The sequence below is a fragment of the Mobula hypostoma genome, chromosome 13 (assembly GCF_963921235.1).
Source record: "Mobula hypostoma chromosome 13, sMobHyp1.1, whole genome shotgun sequence".
Lineage (NCBI taxonomy): Eukaryota > Metazoa > Chordata > Chondrichthyes > Myliobatiformes > Myliobatidae > Mobula > Mobula hypostoma.
In genome coordinates this window covers 24,091,506-24,118,048 of record NC_086109.1, presented here as the reverse complement: position 1 = coordinate 24,118,048, position 26,543 = coordinate 24,091,506, and the positions used below count along the sequence as shown (strand labels likewise).

The window sequence follows — 26,543 nt, the reverse complement described above, 5'->3', positions numbered from 1 at the left end:
TCCAAACGTGGTCTGGCTAATTTCTTATAAAGCCTCGGCATTACATCCTTGCTTTTATATTCTAGTTCCCTTAAAATGAATGTTAACATTGCATTTGCCTTTGTTACTATCAACTCAATTTGCAAGTTAACTTTTAGGGAATCCTGCACTAGGATTCACCTCTGATTTCTGAATTCGCTCCCTGTTTACAACCATCACCATCCAGACCATGCTGTCTTCTCACTGCTGCCGTCAGGAACGAGATACAGGAGCCTCAAGTTCCACACCATGAAGTTCAGGAATAGTTAATTACCCTCAACCATTTGGCTCTTGAACCAGAGGGGATAACTTCACTCACCCCAAAACTAAACTGGTTCTATAACCTATGGACTCACAACTCAAGGATTCTACAACTCATGTTCTTGATGTTCATTCCTTATTTATTTATTATTATTATTATTTTGATTTTATTTCCACTTTTTGTATATATTTACACAGCTCATTGTCTTTTGCATGTTGGCTACTTGTCCATCTTTGATGTGTGCGGCTTTTCATTGATTCAGTTGTGTTTCTTTGTACTTACTGTGAATGTCCACAAGAAAATAACTCTCAGAATAGTATATGGTGGCATATCTGTATTATAATAATAAACTTACTTTGAATGTTGATAGTCTATATCTTTATTCCTTCTCCTGAAGTGCATGGCTTGCACTGTATTCCATCCATCACTTCTTTGTTTATTCCCCTAATCTGTCCCAGTCCTTCTGTAGACTCCTGAGGTGAAAGTAAGTTCAAGTATCAGGCCAAAACACCATATGACTATGATGATTGTGAATGCAACGCCATTACATGCCATGTAATGCTCTAGTAGGACAAAACCCTGTAGAAGTGAAAGAATGCTTCCAGTTGAAAGTACCATAACTACTACTATGCATTAAAAGTAAACATGTATCAGAACTGACATCAGTGTGCATGGCAAGAATGCTCAGCACTGTAGATTCTGAAGATGGAGCAGGCTTACGTTACCGTGCCTGACCTGGTTATGCTGTGGGAGTCCTACCGTTCTACCCCCATGGTTGAATAACATTCCATTGCTCAAGGTCATATTCCCACAGACAAAGTGCTGCTAACAGTGCACATATACCACAGCACTGTGAGCACGCTTAAGACAGAGGAGACATTTAAAACATTTTGAAGGGCATGCAGGAAAGTACTGTGAAGAATGAGCAAGTAGTTGGACCATGTGGTCCATAGGTTTCACCAGTGCCTCTCTCTCTATCACCTGCTAGAACAATGTTGTTCAAAAGATGAACTCGCGATTTCTCACCATCCTGTTAATGCTTTGAAACGGAGGAACCACCAAGAGAGTCAGAAAACACCATAGCAGGCCTGACTAACTCAATCACCTAAACACAAGTCCTGCTGAAGTGTCTTGGCCCAAAATGTCGCTGGTTTATTCCTTCTGTAGATGCTGACCTGCTGAGTTCCAGCATCATTTTGTGTGTGCTATTCTCTCCCCCGTTTTTCTCCCTCTCCCCCTCTCTCACATTCAGTCTCTCATACATACACACACACGTCTAAACTTTTCCCAGCCATTTTGCCTTGCTTTCGAAAAAGGATGCTTAGAAAAGTTAATGTGCATTGCAAAATCTAAATCTGTTTTGTGATCTCTGGCAAAAGGTGTTTTAGGGTTTGTGTGGCTTTAAAGATAGAATGGCTGTGGTGACTATTGGAGAAAGGCAGAGCAAGCAGACGTGAATGATTAAAGATTATTAATCTGGCCAATAATTTCTTATGGCATACAATTATCAGAGCAGGTAAAAGCCATAATTATTGAATTGCAGACACTGAATCACAGCTGTCTGCTTCAGGGCTTATTTCATTGAATCGAAGAGTATGCGCTAATTATGCAGTAATCCAGAAAAAGCAGCATTGAATGACATCGTATCAATCATTGCACGCCTTAAATATCATAATTTACTGCCTACCTCGAAAGGAATGTTTTGACCTTGTAAAACGAACCAATTCCTTGACTACACCACCCCCAACCTCAGAAAAATTGTACAGCCTCCTTTCCCTGAAACATCCTTATTGAGGAGGTGCAGGGGTATTACACCTTAATAAAAGCAATGGAATTTAAAAGGGTTCAATATTCACTATACATCTATCTTAGTCTTGTGATGATATTTGAAGCAGTTTCAACTTGTATTATCAGTCAGCACACACATTGTACCTGCCATAATAAGGGAATGCAAAGTTTGAATTGTGCTTTGCAGTTTTCTCACCCAATTTGCCTTCGGTTATATCTATTCTTGTTCACCGGCTTCTTGTGAGAGGTGCACCTCGGCAAGTGCCAGGTGCCCCTATCAAAGACCTTGGTATCAGGAAGAGAGGTTTCAATATCGGGCTTGAAACTAGTCTTCTGCTGACACACACATGCTGGTGATCAGTACTGCCTTTGAATTAAATTTCAACCACCCTCTCTGTTATACACCTGGTTTATAAAACCAATTGTAATGCTCTCCAGTCTTCTAAGATCACCGCTGTAAGCTTAGCACATATGGGATATCACCAAATCCCAAACTACATTCTATCTTGACTTAAGAGAGTTTTTCACCATCACTGGCTCAATGTTTTAGACCACCCTACCCAACAACACTGTGGATATACCTTCCTCAGGCAGACTACAGCAGTTCAGGTACATGACTCACCACCAGCTTCTCAAAGGCAATATGGGAAAAGCAATGAACATGATGTCCATATTCCACAAAAGATTTTTTTTAAATCTGGCAGATGTAATCATTCCTACATGGGTGACTTTGCTTTAACTTACCAGGCTTTACACTCAAATCCCCTCCCTAAATCACACTGCATACCCCTTCTCCTTTCAGACATCATTAAAACCCATTTCTGTCGCCAAAATTTTGTAGACAGTCCCATGATCTTGTTCTGGAGATTGATATCAAATTAGGCATCAGTGTACAACTGCAGGACACCTTGGATAATTCATGATATTAAAAGAGCCATATTAAATGCAAATTGCTCTTGCAATGCAGATTAGCACTTGGTTAGCAAGCAGCTACATTGGAGATTTCATGAATAGATTGGTCAAAACAGTAGGACAAAAGACAACGAAGTTCTAGAAGAATTCAGCAGGTCAATCATCATTTGTAGAGACAAAAGCTGTATGTCCAGATTGAGACCATGCACCAGGACTGACAGGAAAGAAGGAAGATTGCCAGTATGTAGCAGTACAAAAAAGTATGCCCCAGTTGTTATACCACCGGGACTGATAAGGATTTGTGGGATTTAGGACATGGAACAGTACAGCACAGGAACAGGCCCCTTGCCCCTCAATGCTGTGCCAAACCAGCTAAAAAGTAAATAACAAAACCCAAAAACTAGTCCCTCCTACCTACACAATGCCCATATCCCTCCATCTTCCTCATATTCATGTGCCTATCTAAATGCCTCTTCAAAGCCTGTAATGTATTTGCCTTTACCACCGTACCAGGCAACACATTCCAGGCATCCACCACTGTCTGAGTAAAAAACTTACCCATCACATCCCCTTTGAACCTACTTCTCTCACCTACAACACATGCCCTCTGGTATTAGACATTTCTACCCTGGGAAATAGATACTCCCCCCCCCCCACTCTCTCTGTGCCCGTCATAATTTTGTAACCCTCTATCTGATCTTCTTCACCCTCTGCCACTCCAGTGAAAACAACCCAAGTTTGTCCAGCTTCTCATGATAGCACATGCTCTCTAAACCAGGCAATGACAGTGCAGATGTTGAGAAGTTGGTTACCTGTTGAAGGAATCTGGAATTGCAGGTCATTGTGAACAGCGAGGCGGGATTTAGTCCCCAGGAGTGATGTGGCAAGACCTTCCTGGTCACTTTCAAAAGTTCAAAATAAATTTATAATTTATTGTTCCCATATACAACCCTGAGATTCAATGTCTTGTGGGCATTCACAGTAGATACAAAGAAACACAATAGAAATAAAATTACAAAAAAAAGAAAAACTACACAGACTCAAACAACTTATATGTAAAAGATTTCAAACTGCAAAAGTACAAAAACCTAATGATAATATTCAATAATAACATTGAGAACATGAATAGCAGCGTCCTTGAAAGTGTCTCCATAGGTGTGGAATCAGTCCAGTGTAGAGGTGAGTGAGGTTATCCACGCAGGTCCTACAAGCCTTGTGCATTTGTAGAATTTAATAAGAATAATTTAATTCCAGGGGTTTGAACGGCTGATTTGGATAACCGAGCAATCCTTCCTCCAGTTCTGTTCTCCTAGATTCGGACAGAGGAAAAACAATGTCCGAGCCTATTTCCCTCCCTCGAATGAATGGCTAAATTTAGCTGCTGTGGACCAAGAAGCGTCCGAACGAGAGCAACAAGTGTGACCAGGAATTTGCGGTGTAATTGCCAGTTCGCTCCCGAGCAAAGAACGACTGCAATCGGAATTTAAAACTGGGGGAGGGGGGTAACGAGTGCAGAAACTACTCCCCCCTATGAAAGGATGGACGCCACGCAATAAAAAGAAACAAAGTTCAATCACCATCCCTTAGTAAAATATTTAACGATTTCTTTCTGTTTAAGAACTAGTCAAATAGAACAGTCAGTTCAAGCCCGATACTCTATGCAAATCTACTCAAATTTAACGCAGTAATTAGTCTTGCTAATTAGTTTCCTGCTTCAAACAATTAGGAAACGGGAGCTCCTGTCTTTCACTTTGCTTTTTTTCTCTCTGAGGCTGTGAAAAGGAACGCAATTTTCTTTTGATGTCAGGTTGGTTGGTTTAACACGAGTAGATACTTCCAACGTATTTGCATTTCTCACCATCGGCAGGGATGGTGATATCTGGACAGGGCGCCCGACACCTCAAGAGAGTCTCTCCTCTCCGAGGTGCCTATAATCCTCATTACAGGTTCATTTCTGGTTGTAGAATCAAATCCCATGCTGAATACGGTAGTGCAGCGGTTAGAGTAAAGCTATTACAATGACAGTGATTCTGGTTCGATTCCCGCCGGTGCCTGTAAAGAGTTGTATGTTTCCAGCCCCCCCCCCCCCCCCGATTACTAGTTAATTGATTACAAGGGTGTCCTTGGGCGGCGTGGGGCCTCAAAAGGGTCTGTTGGGCCAGTTCTATATCTAAATAAAAATAAATGTCTCCAGCGCCAGGTTAGCGGATTGATTTTCCTGTTTGTGTGAGATCTGGTTTATATTTTGTAAACAGGTAACCCCAATGATTTCACTTCAAAAAGTAACCTGTCGGTCTTGAATCTAGTAAGGATATGATAATACGTAATTATTTTACTTCTAGAATTGAAGTAATTGCCTGTGTCAGTAAGGCAGCGTCCATTATTAAGGACCCCCACCACCCAGGGCATGCCCTTTTCGCACTGTTACCATCAGGCAGGAGGTACAGAAGCCTGAAGGCACACACTCAGTGATTCAGGAACAGCTTCTTCCCCTCTGCCATCCGATTCCTAAATAGACATTGAACCCTTGGACACCAACTCACTTTTTAATATATATTATGTCTGTTTTTGCACGATTTTAATCTATCCAGTATACATATATTGTAGTTGATTTGCCCGTTTATGTATTTTTTTCCTCTTCTATATTATGTATTGCATTGAACTGCTTCTGCTAAGTTCACAAATTTCACGACACTTGCCGGTGATAATAAACCAGATTCAGATTCTGAATTATAGTGTAGAAAAGGTCAGACTGCACCATTCCAAGCTGGGTATTAGGGATGGTAACAGTGATCAGATTAATTAAAGTCGTAGCCTAGAAGGAAAGTTTTGTTTTAATAGACATGATCACTAAAAAGAAAGGAAGTCAGAAGGGCCATCTACCAAATGTTGAACTTCATAGAAATCAAAAACAAAATTGCACACATGGAATTTGAATCATGTTATTACATGGGATGACTGGTACCTTGTGTCTCAACAAACGAATCCTTGCAGGTTGGGTAATTGTAGTCAGTCTGACCAGAGGTACCCATGTGTCCTCAGAAATAAAGTGTCTGAAATCAGAGAGTGTGCCTTTTAATCCATTGTGTCACAGCAAACCCTTTGAAAGAGCCATCTGACTAGTCCATAATTCCCCGCACGTTCCCTATAGCCTTGAAAACGTGGCTTGTCAGACATTTATTAAATTCATTTTTGAAAGTTTCTATTGAATCTGCTTCCACTGCCCTTTCAGGCAGTGTGTTTCAGATCAGAACAGCTGACTGTCTGGTTGAAATTCTTCCACTTTCACCCTCAGCTGTTTAGCTGGGTCACAGAGTACTACACTGATGTGTGACATATCTGAGTGTTGCTGTGGGGATTTCAAGGATTGTCACGACGAGGGTTGTGGCCACACCAGAGCCGAGTATAATGAATGCCTTTATCGTGAGAATTTTATGGTATAGCAGTGGCTGTGAGTGAGAACTGTGAGATGTGTCTTCAATAAGACCATAAGTCATTGGAGCAGAATTAGGCCATTCAGCCCATTGGGTCTACTCCACCATTCCATCATGGCTGATTTATTGTCCCTCTCAATCCCTTTCTCCTACCCTCTCCCCTTATTACTCAAGAACCTGTCAACCTCCATTTAAAATATACCCGTTGACTTGGTCAGCACAGCCATCTCTGGCAATGAATTCTACAGATTCACCACCCTCTGACTACAGTCATTCCTCCTCATCAGCTATATCCAGAAGGATGTGTGTTTCAAGTATGTAAAGATCTGTTGGTGTTACAACAGGGATAATGGGATACAGATGAAAGTGTTATAGTGAATACTAAAATATATGCCATTGCAAAAGTGAGGATACAAGATAAAGTCAGCAGTGACCAATAATCACTTAGTCTTCATATAACACGAGTTTTATTTGTCTCAGTTCATCTTGATGAGCCCTGGGAATACAGGCTGATATCTTCCCAAGGAGAGCCAGAGGATGAGTGTGTGTGGGCTTATATGTTTAACAGACTAGCCTGCTCTGTTCCCTGTGAAACAGATCTATTGTGTAATGGATTTGGTTTCAAATCAGGCTCAGATTTGGATTGCAGGTCAGTGCTGCACCATCAAATGTTCGGTACCCGTTGACTGCCATACTTTCACAGGCACTGGACCAAGACAGTAGAGTGGTGTTAGGACATTTATTACTGAGGGAGGTGGTGCTTCTTCTGCTTTGATAAGCCCTCGATCAAGGGTCAGTTGCCTCCACTGCAGTTCTGTGGGTCCTGAGTTGACTTAGACTCCTGCATGGGATCGACTGTCTGTTATGCAGGTGGCTGGGGTTAAGTGTGTGGATCCTTTGAGGTGTACTCTCTCCATGGTCTGCTCCCAATGTAAAAAACTAGTTTGGCGCTGTCTGAGATACTTCTTCTCCATTTTGTCTCACTGCGGGTTACATTAGTTTTTCAAGAAGAGTCAAAGAACCTTGAAGGATTTCGTGATCCCTCAAGAAGTTTCTTCCCACTTGGCATATCAGAGTGTTTGTTTTAGGTGTATGGAGTTGGGCATGTAGCCTGCCATTGTCAAAACAGCTCCAGTTCTTTATTGATTTTGCTATCTTGGCCTTGGTTGCATTTAGATTCATTGAGAAATGCAGCATGAATACAGGCCAAACAACCCAACCAGTTTGTGCCAGAAATCTGAGCTGCAGCAAGTTGAATCACTGCTGCGTACTTGTTCTTACAGAAGTGTGGCTCCAGGACGACATCCCATGTACCATTAATCCACAAGCCATAACAGTCAGGGACCTAGGCTATATAATTTTTTGTGTCTGTTTTGTTTTTCTGCGATCATAATTCTATGTGCTATATGTGTGTTGTGACTGTTGGTAAAATGTTCTGCATTTTGGCCCTGGAGGAACACTGTTTCATTTAGCTGTATTCATGTGTATGGTTGAATGACAATTAACCTTGAACTTGAACCTGAATGCAATGACAGTATTCGTTTTGAGTGGACTAGAATATAAATGCAAACACGTTATGTGGAGGCTTTATGAGGCATTGATCAGACTACACTTGGAGTATTTGAGCAGTTTTGTGCCCCCTATCTAAGAAAGTATGTGCAGGCATTGGAGAGGATCCTGAGGAGGTTCATGAGAATGATCCTGGGAATGAAATGGTTAAATCATGAAGATGGGGGGTGGCTGGGATGGCAGGGTGGAGATACGTCTCTATCAAAGGAGATGTAAGGCACTCCTTCCCTCCTCTAGCCTGCGGGTCACCCTTGGGCAAAGTGTAGCACCTGCTTAGCCACCCCTCCCTCCGATCAGGGTCAGGTGAAGTGACGGGAGCAGGTTGTAGGAGCAGCTGGTGTATCTCACAAGTGCTGATTATGTGATCACTGAATCACTGACACCAGGCAAACAATCTCTGAAGTGAACACAAGGAATTCTGCAGATGCTGGAAATTCAAGCAACACACATCAAAGTTGCTGGTGAATGCAGCAGGCCAGGCAGCGTCTCTAGGAAGAGGTACAGTCGATGTTTTGGGCCGAGACCCTTCGTCAGGACTAACTGAAGGGAGAGCTAGTAAGAGATTTGAAAGTGGGAGGGGGAGGGGGAGATCCAAAATGATAGGAGAAGACAGGAGGGGGAGGGATGGAGTCAAGAGCTGTACAGGTGATTGGCAAAACGGATATGAGAGAATCATGGGACAGGAGGCCCAAGGAGAAGGAAAAGGGGGAGGGGGGAAAAAACCCAGAGGATGGGCAAAGGGTATAGTCAGAGGGACAGAGGGAGAAAAAGGAGAGAGAGAGAAAGAATGTGTGTATATAAATAAATCTCTGAAGTGTATTGGTAATAGCTGGTGTCGTCTGTCTTGAAAGGACACTGCCCAGAAGGTGGCAATGGCAAACCACTCTGTAGAATTTACCAAGAGCAATCATGATTACTATGATCGCCTATGTCGTACAACATGGCACATAATAATGACAAACATATGAGGAGTATTTGATGGCTCTTGGCCTGTACTCACTGGAGTTTAGAACAATGGGGGGGGTGATCTTATTGAAACCCATGAATATTGAAAGGCCTAGATATAGTGGATGTGGAGAGGCTGTTTCTATTAGTGGGAGAGTCTAGGAAGAGAGGACAAGGACATCCCAAAGTAACAGAATGAAGGGGATTTTGTTAGACAGAGGGTGGTGAATCTGTGGAATTCATTGCCAAGTCTTTGGGTATATTTAAAATAGAGTTCGATAGATTCTTGATTAGTAAAGGCATCAAAGGTTACAAGAAGAAGGCATGAAAATGGGTTTGTGAGTGATAATAAATCAGCCATCATGGAATGGCAGAGCAGACTCAATGGACCTATTGGCCTAATTATGCTCCTTTGTTTTATAACCTCAATAATCTGGGCTTTCAAACCCTGTAGGAAAGCAGGAATCTCAGCTGCTTAGATCATTAACTTGATGCCATTCATGAAGGCTGATGTTTCAGCATTCGGGAATTGTTATAGTTTGTCTTCCACACACCAGGCTGGAAAACATTTCAGTTAGTATGGGTGATGGGAGATCCAGGAAAACCAGTCTGCACAAACTTAAATGCCAGATTATTGAAAGGAAATGGGAGAATAAAGATAATGATCAGTTTTATTTGTCACGTGTACATCGAAGCATACAGTGAAATGTGTTGCTTGTGTCCAGGATGAGCTGGGACAGCCCTTAGGTGTTACCATGATTCCTATTAGGGAATGAGACAGGGCCGTGACAACAGTTTGTGTGGGGAACACTTTGCATCCAGGGATCATAATGCCATTAGTTTCAAAGTATTTATGGTTAAAGGTAGGTCTAGTCTTTGGGTTGAAATTCTAAATTGGAGAAAGGCCAATTTTGATGGTATCAGAAAGGATCTGGAACATATGGGACAGGTTGTTTTCTGGCAATGCTGTACTTAGTATGTGGGAGACTTTCAAAAGTGAAATTTTAAGATTACTGTCAGAATGAAGGCAAGAATAACAGTTTTAGGGAACTATGGTTTTTGTGGCCCTGGTTAAGAAAGAAGGTGCATAGCAGCTATAGACAGCTAGGAACACTTGAAGTACTTGAGGAGTCTAAGAAATGCAATAGACCACTTAAGAAGGAAGTCAGGAGGGCTATAAGAAGGCATGAAGTTGCTCTCACAGACAAGGTGAACGAGAATGCTATGGGCTTCTATAGAGCAAAACGATAGCAAGGGACAAAACGAAATGGGGGAGATTTAAATGGATTATTTTGCATCTGTGTTTACTCAGGAGAAGGACACAGAGTCTCCAGAAGTGAGGCAAAGCAACAGCAAGGTCCTGGACCCTACACAGATCACAGAGGATGAGGTGTTTGCTGTCTTGAGGCAAATTATGGTGAATAAATCCCCAGGGCCTGACAAGGTGTTGCCTCCTACCCTGTGAGAGGCTAGTGCAGAAACTGCAGGGGCTCTAGCAGAGATATTTAAAACATCCTTAGCCCTGGGTGTGGTGCCGGAGGACTGGATGATAGCTAATGTTGTTCTGTTGTTTAAGAAAGGCCCTGAAAATAATCCAGGAAATTATAAACCAATGTGCCTGACATCAGTAGTGGTAAAATTACTGGAAGGTATTCTAAGAAACCAGATATATAAGTATTCCGATAGATAGGGACTGATGAATGATAATCAATATGGCTTTGTGTGTGGTGGGTTGTGTCTACCCAATCTTACGGAATTTTTCAAGGATGTCTTCAGGAAAGTTGATGAAGGCAAGGCAGTGGACATTGTCTACATGGACTTTAGCAAGGCTTTTGACAAGGTCACACATGGGAACTTGCTCAAGAAGGTTCAGTCGGTTGGCATTCAAGATGAGGTAGTAAATTGGATTAGAAATTGACTTCGCAGAAGAAGTCAGAGACTGGCTGTGGATGTTTGCCTCAATGACTGTAAGCCTGTGAGTAGTAGCTTGTTGCAGGAATGGCACTGGACTCATTGTTGTTTGTCATCTATATCAATGACTTGGATGACAATATGGTAAACTTATCAGCAAATATGCGGATGCCATCAAGATTGGGGGTGTAGTGGACAGCAAGGAAGACTATCAAAGCTTGCAGCAGGATCTGGACCAGCTGGAAAAATGGGCTAAAAAATGGCTGATGGAATTTAATGTAGACAAGTGTGAGGTGTTGTACTTTGGGAGGACCAACCAGGGTAGGTCTTATATGGTGGAGTGCAGTAGAACAGAGGGATCTGAAGATACAGATCCATAATTCATTGAAAGTGGCATTGCATGTAGATAGACTCGTAAAGAAAGCTTTTTGCACATTGGCCTTCATAAGTCAATGTACAGAGTATAGGAGTTAGGATGTTATGTTGAAATTGCATAATGTGTTGGTGAAGCCAAATTTGGAGTATTGTGTGCAGTTTTGGTCACCTAACTACAGGAAACATAGAAATAAATTTGTAAGAATGCCGAGAAAATTTACAAGGATGTTGGCGGAACTTGACCTGAGTTATAGGGAAAGGTTGGATAGGTTAGAACTTTATTCCTTGAAACATAGAAGATTGAGTGGGATTTGATAGGTATATACAAAATTACGAGGGTATAGGTAAGGTAAATGCAAGCAGGCTTTTTCCATGGAGGTTGAATGAGACTACAATCAGAGATCATGAGTTAGGGTTGAAGGGTGAAACTTGTAAGGGTAACATAAGTGGAAGATTCTTCACTCAGAGGTTCGTGAGAGTGTGGAATGTGCTGCCAGTGCAAGAGACGCGTACAAGCTCCATTACAACATTGAAGATAAATTTGGATAGGTACATGGATGGAAGGGGTATCAGAATCTGAATCTGAATCAGGTGTAATGTCACCAGCATATATCATGAAATTTGTTGACTTTAAGGCAGCAGTACAATGAAATAGATCATAAATATAGAGAAAAAACTGAGCTACATTAAGTCAGTTTAATGTAATTCAGTTACATGTGTCTGTTAAATAGTTAAGTAAAAATAAGTAATGCAAAAAATCAATGCCCATTTTGAAATCAGATGGAAAAGGGGAAGAAGCTGTTCTTGAATATGGAGGTCTATGGTTCAGGTGCAGGTCAATGGGACTAGGCAGATTAATGGTTTGACATGGGCTTGATGGGCTGAAAGGCCCGCTGTTGTGCTGTAGTGTTCTATAACTCTATGACATGCTTCCAGCACCAAAACAGCAAGCCCACAACTTACTGACCCTGACTCATACATCTTTGTGATGCAGGAGGAAACTTGCACAAGCACAGTGAGAATGCAAAACCTCCTTACAAACAGCACTGGGAATTAAACCCCGATTTTATAGCTGGCTCTGTAAAGCATTGTGCTAGCTGCTTTGTTACCATGAATGAGGTGACAACCATTCCATCCTGCTCCATTTCCCATTGCCGCTTAATGCCAACTTGATTTAGCAGGATCACAGCAGAATAATTTGCAGATGGTCAGCTGGAAATACAATGCACTCAAAGGATGCACTTCCAAAATCCCACAGACTTTAGAACAGGAGTTCTCAACCTGGGGTCCATGGACCCCTTAATCAATTGTATTGGTTCATAGCATAAAAAAGGTTGGGACCCTGGTTTAGAATGATTCCTGCAGATTGAAACGTTACAAATGTAACGCTGCTGTTTTGAGAAAGGATGGAGCAATGACATCAGTAGAAGAGAAATCTGTTAATCTGTTATTAAACAAGTGGGAAAAAGTTTCTTCAAAAATAATAGAATTATGTGTAGTCAACATTTATTCTGAGAAAGGAAAAATATTTGGTGCATGTTAGAGCATAAGTTTGTCATGAGCAGGAAGGTTATGGTTGACAAACTACCTACTTTGCAGTAACAATGGTGTTGGCCAGATCGCATTTGGAGTATTGTGAACAGTTTTGGGCTGCATATCTGAGGAAGGATGTGCTGACATTGGAGAGTGTCCAGAGGAGTTTTGCAACAGTGTTCCTGGGGATGAAATGATTAACATATGCTGAGCATGTAATGGCTCTATACAGGTCCAGAAGGATGAGGGGGGAATCTCATTGAACGCTACCAAATATGGAAAAGCCTGGATAGAGCTGACACAGAGAGAATGTTTCCGGTAGTGTGAGAGTCTAGAATCAGAGGTCAGAGCCTCAGAATATAAGGACTTCCTTTTAGAACTGAGATGAATAGGTATTTATTTAGTCAGAGGGTGGCGAATCTGTGGTATTCATTGCCACAGATGAATGTGGAGGCCAAGTCATTGGGAGTATTTAAAGCAGAGGTTAATTTCTTGATTAGGTTATGAGGAGAAGGAATAATAAACTAACTATGATGGAAAATGCCTAATTTTTCTCCTATGTCTTATGGTCTTATATTTGTACTTCCAGAAGAAGTTTGATATCATGCCACCCATAATATTATTAAATAAAATGAGCTGCATGGTACTAAAAGTAATGTTCTTTCTTGGAATGTGCATTGGTGAATTAACAGAAAACAGAATAGGAGTAAACTGGTCATTGTTAAGTTGGAAGGTTATGACTAGTGGAGTGCCACAGGGAGTTAATTGTTCACTTCTTCACAATCTCAATCACTCAGTTGTTTGAGAGGATCAAGTGTAATATATCCAAGTTTGTTCATGTTAAAATGCTAGGTGGTGATATTGATTGTCAGCTGGATGTAGAGAAGCTCATGGGGATGAAGGCAGGTTAAATGAATGGACAAGGATGTGTCAGATATAATATAATGTAGAAAAATGAGATAATCAATGTTGGTTAAATGTTGGAAGGTAAAGTAGTTTTTCTTTTATGATGAGAGGACAAAGCTCTGATGAAAGTTTCCAGATTCAGATGGTTAACTGTATCTCTTTCCACAGATGAGACCTGACCTATGAGTTTCTATGATCTTCTGTTTTATTTCAGATTTCCTGCATCTGCACTTTCTGCAAAGACTGACAGGTATTGGTGCTAAGGGACTTCGGAATCCTTGTACCTGAATCACTGAAGTTAAATTATTGAAAAAAATATGCACATAGGAAGAACTTAGTATGTTGCCATTATTGCAAAAGGATATGAGCTACATAGTGACCTGCTGCAATTTTGTAGTGACCCTGTGAGATCATATCTGGAATATTATTTACAGTTCTAGCTTACTTGCTATTGGGAGGATATACTTATGGTAAAGGATGTTAAGTGAAGGTTCATTAGAAGAGGCAAACCAGTTGTATGAGGAAAGATTAAGCAAATTGGGCCTATACTCTCTGCAGAGGAATTAAAAATGATCTGATTGAAACACTTGAGTTTCATAAGGGACTTTTCAGGTGAGATGCAGGGATGATTGTTGTCTGGTGTATCTAGAAATAAGGTAGATATGGCCTCAAAGTGAGAGGTTAGCCATTCAGAACAGAGCTGGACTGAAATATCTTAAGAGGGTGGTAAACTTTTTGAATTCCTTATTCTGAAGAAATCACAGTACATTTAAGAAGGAAATTGTTTGGAAATTAAGGGATATGGGACTTATGCTGGGAAGTGGCAAAACAGAACGGGGGGGCAAGTTTAAGGGGCCAAATGGCCTATCCTTTTTCTATTTCTTGTGTCGAGCGGAAACAGAACAGAATTCAGTGCATGTGGAGTAGGGCTTGCGACGTGTAAGGGACAAATGTCAAGCACCCATTGAGGGGCAAAGGTTCACATCGTGAGCCCAGGGTGTGTGAATGCCGGATAGTTTGGAGGGAGAGGAAATACGAGACAGAATTCGAGTAACCCCGACCAACTTCGTGCATCAGAGTGGGTCATAGCCGACTGCGACTCTAGCTGCAGTTTGGCCTCAAGGGAAGAAAAGAGCCATGGATTTTCCGACTGTGAGCTCATCGACAGGACAATAAGATGAAGGCTGGAAGTTGCAGGGTGCGTGAGTGGGTGGGGGGGGGGGGGAAGCATGGGTGTGGAATGTGGCTGTTATCTTGTTTTCAACCCCTTGTGTAATGGGCATGTCTATCATCCCTCCAGCAAGTGAAGACAAAGCATTTTTGCACCCGCGTGCGCCGCTGGGACACTGTTCCAACTTTCTTTCCTCTTTTTTTATTAAATCAGTTTTCAGAGGCTCTTCAAACAATCATTGTAATTACTCAGTTTTACAGCGCGCCACACGGCACGGCTTTGTAAATCTATTTTAGCTCTCGCTTTTCTTCTGCGCAGTATTGAGTTTGACCTCTGTCAATTAAAGAAACCTCGTCAGTGACTCCGGCCACGCCACAAGCATCTTAATGACTCTACAAAGTCTTCAGAGGCAGCGCGGATGTCTTCTCATTAGAGTCCAATTTGAAATGCTCAGTCCCATTCTTGTCCGTCCTTTAGCTTTGAGCTCGCTGCGAAGCTGTTTCCGAGACTTGCTGTTCCCCCAGCCACGCGCTTTGTTTCAATAATGGTTCTGGGATTAGCTAAAGAGAATATAAATGAGAAGAATATGCGACAATAATCTAATAGTGTATATGCTAAGTGGTTTGGAAACACTGTTTGTTGTGTGTGTTAATTGAATAAAGGCCACTCATGTAGCTTAATTAGCATTGTTTTAATGAGTACTCGATAATTACCTCTCATTTTAATTATGCATTTTACAATGAGAACGAATGTTTGTTCAGTATTAGTTATTTATTCCCTTTGGTGTTTTCACGATGCAGCGGGACATTAGTGGAGGCCAACACAATACTGTCAGGTCATGCAAGGTGAAAGTGTACCGTAATAATCAACCCCACTGTAAAGATAAATGAAAGAACATCGGCGTTCGCTGACCACAGAGTCACTATTCTCTTAGGGGCACGGAGAAAGCGGGCAGGCTCTCTCTAAAATGCAGGTAGCGGGGGCACAGTTATGAAGGAACGGGAGGTGAAGAATTGTCTACTCTAGTTCAGTAGGTACCTGCCGGTTTCTATAGATGTAGAATACTGGAGTACTGCAACAGTCCTTTAAGCCCATTTAGTTCAGGCCGACCTGGTCTGGCGCCTAGTCCCATATACCTGCCTGAACCATATCCTTCCCAACCTCGCCCATTCTTGTATTTATCCAAACCTCTCTTAACTGTGTCTCACCTACAGGAATCCACTTTGCTCACTCTTTCTCCTAGTTTCCCATGGCACAGTCATGCGATGATGATCATTCCCTCCCCTTCCTCTCATCCAACCCCATTCCCTATATTTTCTCCCATGTGTATTTTCCCTCTTTCAAAACATAGAATAAAACTTTTGATTCCCGTTTTTACGTTGCTATGAACGGTGGGTCCAGGAAAATCGATTGCTCCCCAACATCAGCCCTAACCCGTATTGGTTCCACCGCGTCGAGTCACATCATCGAGGCAAACTCACAAATTTGATGCCCGAGAGTTTGGTAAGGGGATGAAAACAGATCGGGATTCTCGCTATTAATTATTGTGCACTTATTGCTGGGAGATACAGTGTCCCACGTCCGTAGACGCCTAGGGAAGATTAGATTAAATTTATTTGCGGTGCCCTTCGTAGTTCAATATCTCACCAACACTTACCCATGCTACGTATACGTGGATTTGACTCAGCCCAGCCCTGACATCACTCTATCTGCGTAAATGCAGAGATAACGGGAAAGTGATTTCACCAGTCACACTCTCCACCTAACGGACGGAGGTCTCCGCTAATACCCAAACTCATTTGTGGGGAGATTGTGGCTACGGTGTGTATTTACCTATTTAGCCAGTGAGGTTTCGAAAGTTCGACCTTTTAACGTCCCTTGAAACGGAGCATTAGTTTCTAAGATCGCTTCAGATAACTGTTAAATTGCTAAAAGCGACTAATCCAGTTGGAAGTTGTGGCTCCATTAACAGGAGGTTTAATTGACAGGTTTAATGGCGGGAGAGGCTTTGTGCGGATAATATTCTGAGAGATTATTTTTTTTAATGGTGAAATAGATGATAATAGGTGCTGAGATCAGGCATCAGCAAAAATTCTGTCAATTTGACAGCGGCAGAATTTAGACTGTAAATTCCTGCTTAACGGAGAAACTTGCAACCCCGGAAGGTCGGGGTTTTGTAGGAACTTTTTGAGCCTCTATAAATTAGCAGCATAGTAAAATCGCGCCATCTAAGAGCCTTCCTCTGTTACTGATCGCTCTAACTCCCCTCTGGTGCATGGAGAGAGAAAAAAATCCCGGTGCAGGGTTTCGACTCGAAACGTCGATAATTATTAGACCTCCCCCCCCCCACACACACACACACATACACTACTCGACCCACTGAGTTCCAGTATCTGCTGCCTCTTGTACCTCTAGACCGGAAAGGTCTGTGGTTCCCCATGTTGTCTGTGTCAGACTACCCCCATAAACTGAGGCGGAGGAGGTTATGCTTACAGAAGCCAATCAAAAAGCTTTGAATTCCCGCTTTAGATTCGTGACGCTTCAGTGTGGTCCCGAGGAAGGATTGTTCGTAGATGCTTCTTGCTGGCGAATTAGCTGCTGGGTTTATCGGATTATTCTAATAGCGAATTGTCATTCGTCACTGCAAGATACGTTGTCACGTGCAGAATTGTTTGGCGACCCTATGGCTCATTTTCCAACCCGGTCAGAATTGCCATTTGTCAAGATCACCCAGAATGTAAATTTGGAAAAAAAATACAGCGGCGCAGCTAGTGGATCTGCCACCCCACAGCTCCTATGACCTGGGCTGTCAGGACCGCGGGTGACCTCTTTGCAAATTCTTGTTTCTTCCGCGTCTGAAAAACGTACGAGTTGATAGGTTTAATGGGCCGCTGTAGATTGCCCCTAGTGTGCAGGTGAGTGGTGGAATCTGAGGGGAGTCGATGGAAACATGGGGAGTATATACTGGAATTAGAGTAGGATTACTGCAAATGGGTGTTTCCTTTCTCTCCATATCGTTTGATTCCCTCGGAAGGCTAAATAGTCTAAGAACAGTACCCGACCCTAGCCTTGAATGCACAACTCCGACTTGTAAATATTTAGTAATCTGGTGTCATCTACTTTCTGTGATAAAGAGGCGAAACTGTGAAATTCTTTCTGACAGAAAAAGTATCTCAATTCAATTCTGTGTGAAATGGCTTGCCCTTCTACAAGTTTAGTCGTGATTCCGGCATCTTCACCCCTCCTCCTCAGTCCTGAAGAAGGGTATCGGCCCGAAACGTCGACTATCCATTCATTTCCATAGATTCTGAATGATCTGCTGATTTCTTACAGAATTTTGTGTATGTTGCTTCGGATTTCCAGCATCTGTAGACTTTCTCGTGTTTAAGTATAGTCACTGTGATACGATTTATAAATATATTGGAACTGCCAACCCCCTATATCACATGCACATCCTCCTGTGTGCTTGCCATCACTTTCAATCACTTGCCGCTCCCAAATACCTGCGCCACGTGCTCAGGCCCACTGTGACTCTCACCGTCTCTGACGCACGCTGAGCCAGTCTCAAACAATGGTGTTTTCATTCCCACAGGCCTGCGTGCATCCCTACAACTCTAACTTACTTCTGGATAACTCACGTCTTCAGTAATTAACACGCGCGGATGCTAACACCTCACCAATGTACATGGACTTCAGTGACTCAAAAGGAGATAACAAACTGCACTGGAAGACTCTTTTGCGCCCTGCATCGCCCTCTTTCCTTCGCTGTTGTCTGCCCGATGCTGATGGAAGATATGGCCCATTAATGTCGGCCCTGTTGGCGGTTCTTCCTGTGTGAAGTCCGTGAGCTTCAGTGCCAAGGCTGAGCTCGTCCCCGCGCTTCTCGCAGGCTGGTGATTGAATCTCATACATGGCTTCTCCAACTGACTTGTCTTTTGGTGGGTATTCAGGTGGTTGCGAAGCCGACCCCGAATCCATTTATTCTGAGGGGTTTCCAGACCTCATAATGCTGCCCCCCTTCGCAATTTGCTGGTGGCCAAGGGACTTAATCCCGGGTACAAGGTGACGATCCTCGGAGAACACACACCCATCCATCCCCTGCTCAGAATCCAGCCGCAGCGAGAGCTCATGTGACACAGTTTAGTTCTCCTGACTGAGTATCAGCTAGAGTTTACCAACCTATCAAGGTTGTTCTGGAATCCCCAGAAATCTAGGATTAATGTGCTGGACATCGGGCGGGGAAACCACCTGGGATTCTTCTTTTTGGTTTTCCTTCAACTTTTCGAATTTCCTCTGCTTTTAAAATGATTCGAGATGACGTTTGGGAGTTGGGGAGTGAAAGTGTCGGGGGGGTGGGGAGGGTGTTCCGAGTGAGCTCAGCTAACCGGGTTAGCTGGCTGAACTAAAGCGACTAGACTAGAGTTAGCGACTCCACATCGTCCGTGGCAGCGAAAGGAAACACTGGGGTCCCAGTTTGCTAATTAGGTCCGAGTAAAGTCGAGATACTCATGGCCAAACCGCTGACTGTAAAATGAACAAAGCATCTCAAAACGAAACGGTCGATTCCCGAGCACTAGGTCTCACTGCGTGGCAATGATCAAGCCGCGACGTTATTTTGAGAGGAGGACGGTTGCGCTTTGTTTCAGTGTTTTTGTGGAAACGTGGTGTCGGATTGCGGAGACTCGAACTGCGTGTCACTTCTCTCTCGCTCTCTCTTCCCCCTCTCCTGCCTTTTGCGATATTAGATTATAGGAGCAATTAATGCCATCAACCTTTTTACTGCACCTTATTCAACTTACTCGTCAATCAGCCAGTTACTGCTACCACAAAATGAAGGTGTTATATTCTGGTAATTATTATGCCTGAAACTTGAAAATGTCAATGAAAGTGTGTATAAAATAAAATTTATGGGTTGTCAGTGGAAAATGGGAAGCAGGAGAGCAATTAATTATATGCTTTCATTTAGTTCTCAGGCAGACTAGCAGTGAAGGCAAATTAACGCGACGCTACTGTTGCTGCCAATGTACCAATTTGTTCCAGTTCCTGCCTTGTTCGCTGTGTTTATGGGCTGTTCACATTTACAAGATCTTCTCCCTCTTCTGCACACTCTCCGCGCTTGTCCGTTTATTCCGCAAGCTATTGCTCGTTCTCCGGCTCCTGGTACTGGTCCCCATTCAGAGTAGTCGTTGCAAAAAAAAAATACAAAGGCAACCCGGCCTCATTCAGCACCCTCGCAGACGGTCAGAGGCAAGGGCAGGTGTGCACAAACACACGCCGCATTTGCATTTAGACAGGTACGCACGCATAACGCATTTCCACAACTTCCTACAACTCCACCGACTAATTCTTCTTTCTAAAATTATCTCAAATGCGATATCTTCTCACTCACATCGCCGTACCTGTCTTTTGCTGTTATCTTCTATCTCTCCATCTCTGCAGTCCACTCTTCTTTCTAACTTTCTATCTCCTCAGTATATCGCTTCTCTCTCTCTATCCTTTCTCTCTCACTCTCTCTTTTTATCTTTCACCCCCATCCCCATGTTGTTATTTTAATCGCACATTTTGGTTCAATCTTCCTTTCCTTAGCGTTCCTTAACTCTTGTTTCCCATTTATTTCCCTTTCCTTTTTTTCCAACTCCCTCTCAGCCTTGCTGCTCTTTTTCTCCCAATGTCAGTGTTCCTAACCCTACCGTCGTAACTTTTAGCAGAAGACAAACAGAAATACGTTTTATATCGAAGTGTGGGATGTCACCGAATTTCCAAAGAAAATTATAGCCTGCGCCGGGGATTCCACAGCGAAGTGTGTTCCCCTTGTCTTTCCCCCTTTTTGCTCTGTTCATTTTAATTTTCTTCCCGGTACATCCTTTTCCTACTCTACTTTTCGATGCCCTATTTCAATATCATTATTCTAATATAAAAGGTTCTGTTTGTCTTGGTTCATCGTGCAATGGGATTTGCCTCGACTGTACTGCGGGGGGGGGGGGGAGATCAGCGAGTATTCACGACATCACTATTACCTCCCATCTGTGAGTAATCCTCTTAGGGATACGGAATGGTGGCTCCGTTGAGAAGTGAATGGTACTCAGTAAAAGAAAGCAATAAAGTAAGGAGCAGGTTGGACTTCTGATCTGGGAGCCACTGAATGGCAGCCTCATTATCTCTCACTACCTCGCCAGCCCCCTCCCCCTCATATATACATATACACACACTCAGTGGCCAGAATATTAGGTACACCTATTCACCTGTTTGTTAATGCTCTGGTTTCCTCCCACAGTCCAAAGGCATACCAGGCAATTGGTCACTGTAAATTGCCCCCTTATCAGTTTAAGGTTAATTGTATATGGGGGTTGCTGAGCCAGTGTGGTGCAAAGGACTGAAAGGGTCTTCTCCACGCTGTATCTCTATAGATACATAAGTAAATGCAAATATCTAATCAGCCAATGACGTGGCAGAAACTTGTGCATAAAAGCATGTAGACATGGTCAAGAGGTTCAGCTGTGGCTCAGACCAGACATCAGAATGGGGAAGAAATGTGACTTTAAGTTTAGAATGATTGTTGGTGCATACGGGGTAGTTTGAGAATCTCAGAAACTGCTGATCTTCTGGGATTTTCACACACAGCAGTCTCCAGAGTTTACAAGAATTGTGCAAGCAAACAACAGAAAAAAATCCAATGAGTGTCAGTTCTGTGGGTGAAAATGCCTTGTTAATGAGGGAGATCAGAGGAGGATGGCCAGCAACATTCAGTCTATTTTTTTTTTCACTGCATGGATCAACTATTGGTCTGAGAAGGACATTTTTTACACTGCCCAAAAACAGTGCAGCAATTTAATGAAACATTATATAAAAGATCATTCCAGTTGTACGGCAATAAAGGCTATGTACATGGAGCATTTTGGTTACTGTGTGGCCACACACCCATGCAGCTTAGATGATGGCTAGTCATGTTGAACCAGTCAGAAAGGTGACATTGATTTAACTAACCAGACCATAAGACATAGGAGCAGAGTTAAGGTATTTGCCCATTGAGATCGCTCCACTATTTCATCATGGCTGATCCAATTCCCTCTCAACCGCATTCTCCTACAAGACCATAAGACATCAGACCTGTTACAACAGTGGTGTGCAGAACAACATCTCTGAACACACAATGCATCAGACCTTGAAATGGATGGACTAGAGCAGCAGAAGACGACATCAGATTCCATTCCTGAAACAAAGTGGCTGCTGAGTTTACAGTCACACTAAAATCCATTCAATCAAGCCAACCTACCATTAGTTTAACTTAATACCTATTCCAACAAGGCATACCTCCAAAATGTCAGCGTGAGAAAGAAAGAAAACATTCTTCACAATATCAGGACATTTGAAATAGTGTTTTACACACCATAAAGGACTTTTGGAAGTTTTGTCATGTAGTGATGTGGGAGTCAAGTCTGCACTTGAGACTTGAACCCACAATCTTCACAATCAGAAGCAAGAGTTCCACCAGCCTAACCAGGATGTCTCACTCAGTACTGAGTTGACAGGATGGCAGAAAAGTGAATTCCATACACAGTGAAATCAATATCAACCAACACACATTATTTTGTTCGTAATGGATTGAAGTATGTTTTGTTTTTTTTTAAAAAGATGCTTTTACTTCCTGCTCTGATGAAACAAGCATTGAGGAGAAGAAAACTTTTGAAAGGATGGAATGCAGTTTGGCACCGAGTTGCATAGCTGTACTGCATGATGCCTGACCCAGGCAGGATATGAGTCGATATGTGGCTTGTGGTGAATTTGCTGAGGATTTGGCGTGTGTAACCTGCAGGGATATGAAATAAATATTTATATTAAAACACACATAAAGAAACCAGAAGTAGAAAGTGGAACATCTGAGTTACACATTCATCTTCTATCCAGGAGGTTTTGTTATAATAAGTTGACAACAGTACAGTAATAAAGGTCAGAAACTAATTGAGTGGCATCTTTTGAGTGTAACTTAAATAGTTGCTTCAGTGTCCAACTCAAATTAAAGGGCCTGATTTTGAAAGAAGCTCATCTGAATGTACACTAATGGCATCTGGTCAACAGATCTAATTTTAAAAGAAGGTGTCTCCAATCAGACCCCTTTCTCCATCTGCCACCTCTAAAGAAGGTTTCTCCATAGAGATTCCTTTTGAAGGACCTTACTAGAGAGACACATCTTTGAAAAGAGCTCTGTTGGATGGACCCCAAATGAATTTACAGGAGAGAAGTATGTTTCAAAGAAGGCAATTCCAGTTGGATCCCTTTCACAGAAGGCCTCTCCAACAAGATACCTTTCAAAGGGGCCCTACTGGATAGATGCCTTCTTTCTATAATCAGCCCTATTACAGAGAGTTAATCTTTGAAAGGTCATCAGTTAGCTCTATAGGAGGAATCTTCCTCTTCTTCTAAGACCAACACCTATACTGGAGCAAACCCGCTGACAGAAACTCACCAGAGTCTTCTGCCCTGGGACCAGTCTTTCAAGTTATCCCCAGATGTAGCCCACCTTCATATGTATCCTTCTTCTCCTAAGGATGAGGTCCTTGGAGCTTCTGTTGGCATTATTGTAGCTCTGGGTTTTTATATGGTTGTGGTTGCTAGCCCCATGGTCAACCCTTTTCCTTTCATAGGTGGGCGTGGGACCATCCTTGGCAAAGTTTCTATAAGAAATGAGGTCAGTTATATCAAATCAATGTGAAAGTAGAATGTCTCTATCAACGTGATGTTCCTCCTCTTAAATTCAGTGACATTCAACCTATTTTTGCATGCAGTTGTTACCGGGAATGAAATGAACAAACTCAGTACCAACCTTTGTGTCCATCGAGTTTAAAGTGGATTGCCTCATAAGGAGAATGGTTCTCCAAACTCAAATCCAAGGGCAAAATTGAGTTAGACCAGATTTCTCTGTTGAAAGTATTGATCAAAGTTATAATGCAACTTCAGGATATAAATTTTAACAATGAGGTATCTTTGTAGTGTGATCACGTTTGTAAAGTGGGCTGCAATCTGCTCATAATCAGTAAACGCTCAGGACAGCTGTGGAGATAACCTGCTCCAGCCAAGGAATATATCTGTTGCCCTGGTAACAGGGAACTACACACTGTGGCCACTTTTTTGGTACCCCAGTTCACCTGCTTATTGATGCAAATAGCGAATCAGCAGATCAGCTGGCAGCAATTCAATCCCTAAAAATATACAGACGTGGACGAGAGGTTTAGTTGTTGCTCAGACAAAACATCAGAATGGGAACAAATGTGATCTAAGTAACTTTGGCTGTGGAATGATTGTTAGTGCCAAACAGGGTGGTTTAAGTATCTCAGAAACTGCTGATTTTCCTGGGATTTTCACACACAAGTCTCTAAGAGTTTAGAGCCAATGGTACGAAAAACAAAAAAAAAAGCACCCGATCAGCGCGGTTATGTGGGCGAAAACACCTTGTTAATGAGAGAGGTCAGAGGGGAATGGCCAGACTGGTTCAAGCCGACAGGAAGGTGAAAATATCTCAAAGAATCGCACGTTATAACAGTGGTGTACTGAAGAGACACAACACGAGTGGATGGGCAAAAGACCACGAAAATAACCTCCTGTACCTAATAAAGTGGCCACCGAGCGTATCTATTGCCTTGGAGACGGGGATCTCAACTCCATTGCTCTTCAAATAGCGTTAGGGTCCTCTTGGAGAAGGCCGGCAGAGTTTCAACTTAACATTTCAACAACCGCTGCAAAGCTTCAATACTGCACTCACAGAATGGGCCCGGATCACGAATACGAAATGAAATTTGAACTCACGACCTTTTGGCTCAGAATCGTGGGTGCTACCCACTGAGCCACAGCCAGATACTGTTTACTTTTGATTTCGGATACTATCCAGACGGTGAACTGAAGACTCATTGTAAACAGGCTTTCAAAGTTAATGGAATGACTTGCAAAGAAGGGAATACTCGGCAAAGTACGCCGGTTTTGTTTCAAGTTTAGAGGACGCGCACACAAACAGCTAATTTTGATTTTGAACCATGCGAAAGGGGGTGGGAACAGATTGATGTCACCTTGCGAAAGAGCTTGCGTGTGTGTTGCTGTACTGTATCTCTGACCTGCTTTCATTTTGACACCGTCACAGATTGATGTTAGTCCGTCCTCTAGTGGCGCAGGACCGAACGTTTCAGTTATCCACGACTTCTGAAGCCACAGAAAGTGACTCTTCCCATTCCAGAGAGAGAGAGAAAAACACACACACACTCTCCGGAGGCCAAACTACATTTTCGCGTCAAACTCCTGTTATGCTTCCGCAGAGAGTCGTTTCCTTCGTGGAGTCGGCATGGAAGCAAACCATTCGAGTTCTCTTTTCTGGAGCTGTGCTTGATACCGTGTTACAGGCAGAAAGCGCGAACAACAGGCCGGCACTTTCAAACTGACGCGATGTGCAAGATGACACATGCACAGTTGCCAGTCTGTCACAGAACGCGCCCTGGATTGAAAGACCGGTTGAGGTAGTTCAGCAATACAAAGGACCCGCTGGTGTGGGACAAGCAGGATTGGAGAATGCACATGGCGCCCGCACTAACACTGCTTTTGTGTGTGTGTGTGTGTGTGTGTGTGTGTGTGTGTGTGTGTTACTCGTAACACACACAGAATGCTGGAGGAACCCAGCCGGTCAGGCATCGTCTACAGTATAGAAATGAATAAACGGGCGACGTTTCTGGCCGACACCCCTCATCAGGACTGGAAAAGAAGGGGGAAGACGTTACAATGAAAAGTTGGTGTGGGGGGGCGGGTGGAGGAGGACAAGCTGGAAGGTGATAGGTGAGGCCAGATGGGTGGGAAAGTTAAAGGGCTGGAGAAGAAGGAATCTTGCAGGACAGGAGAGTGGACCATGGGAGAAAAGGAAGAAGGAGCTGCACCAGGGGTGGTGAAAGGCAGGCGAGGAGAAGAGGTAAGAGTCCAGAGTAGGGAACAGAAGAGGAGGGAAGAAGGAGGGTAAAAATTACCAGAGAAATGATGTTCCTGCCATCAGGTTGAAGTTGCCTAAACAGAATATAGGGTGTTACCCCTTCACACTGAGAATGGCCTCATCATGTCAAAAGAGGAGGCCATGGGCCGACATGCCCAAATGGGATTGGGGATAGGAATTAAAATGTTTGGCCGCTGGGAAATTCTGCTTTTGGTGGATGGAGTGGACTGGCTTGACAATGTAGAGGAGGCCACATCTGGATACAATGGACAGCCCAGCAGATTTGCAGGAGAATTATTGCCTGTCCTGGAAGGACTGTTTGGGCCGCTGAATGGAGGTGGGGGGGGGGGTGAATGGGTAGGTGTAGCATTTCGGTTGCTGGCAGGGATATGCAGGGAGATTAGTGGAGAGGGGAGGGACGAATAGGAAAAGGAATCATGGAGGGGGCAATCCCTGTGGAAAGCGGAGAGTGGGGAGCGGGGAGGTAAATACGCATTTGTTGGTAGGAACCGGCTGAAGATGGTGGAAGTTGCCAGAGAATGATGTGTTGGATGTGGGGGTAAATGACATGGTAGGTGAGAACAAGAGGAACACTGTCCTTGTTAAGTAGGTGGGAAGATGGGGTGAGCATGGATGGGAAATGGAGGAGGCACAGCTGAGGGGAGCATCAAAGGTGGAGGAAAGAAAACTTCTTCCTTTGAAGGAGGACATCTCTGATACTGTATCCCAGAAAGGAAAGCCTCATCCCGAGAACAGATG

General features: G+C 43.1%; 1 protein-coding gene and 1 long non-coding RNA gene across 3 annotated transcripts in view; one reads left to right on the top strand and one right to left on the bottom strand.

Annotated features, from left to right (window-relative positions):
- Positions 1-26,543, top strand: part of foxp4 (forkhead box P4) — a 398,372-nt gene that overhangs the window by 245,322 nt on the left and 126,507 nt on the right. The gene's annotated exons all lie outside the window — the stretch shown is intronic.
- On the bottom strand, positions 21,741-24,813 carry LOC134355917 (uncharacterized). The gene is made up of 4 exons (XR_010020217.1): positions 24,427-24,813; positions 23,646-23,740; positions 23,289-23,496; positions 21,741-22,631 (listed from the first exon to the last, which is right to left on the bottom strand). It is a non-coding gene; the product is annotated as an uncharacterized LOC134355917 (long non-coding RNA).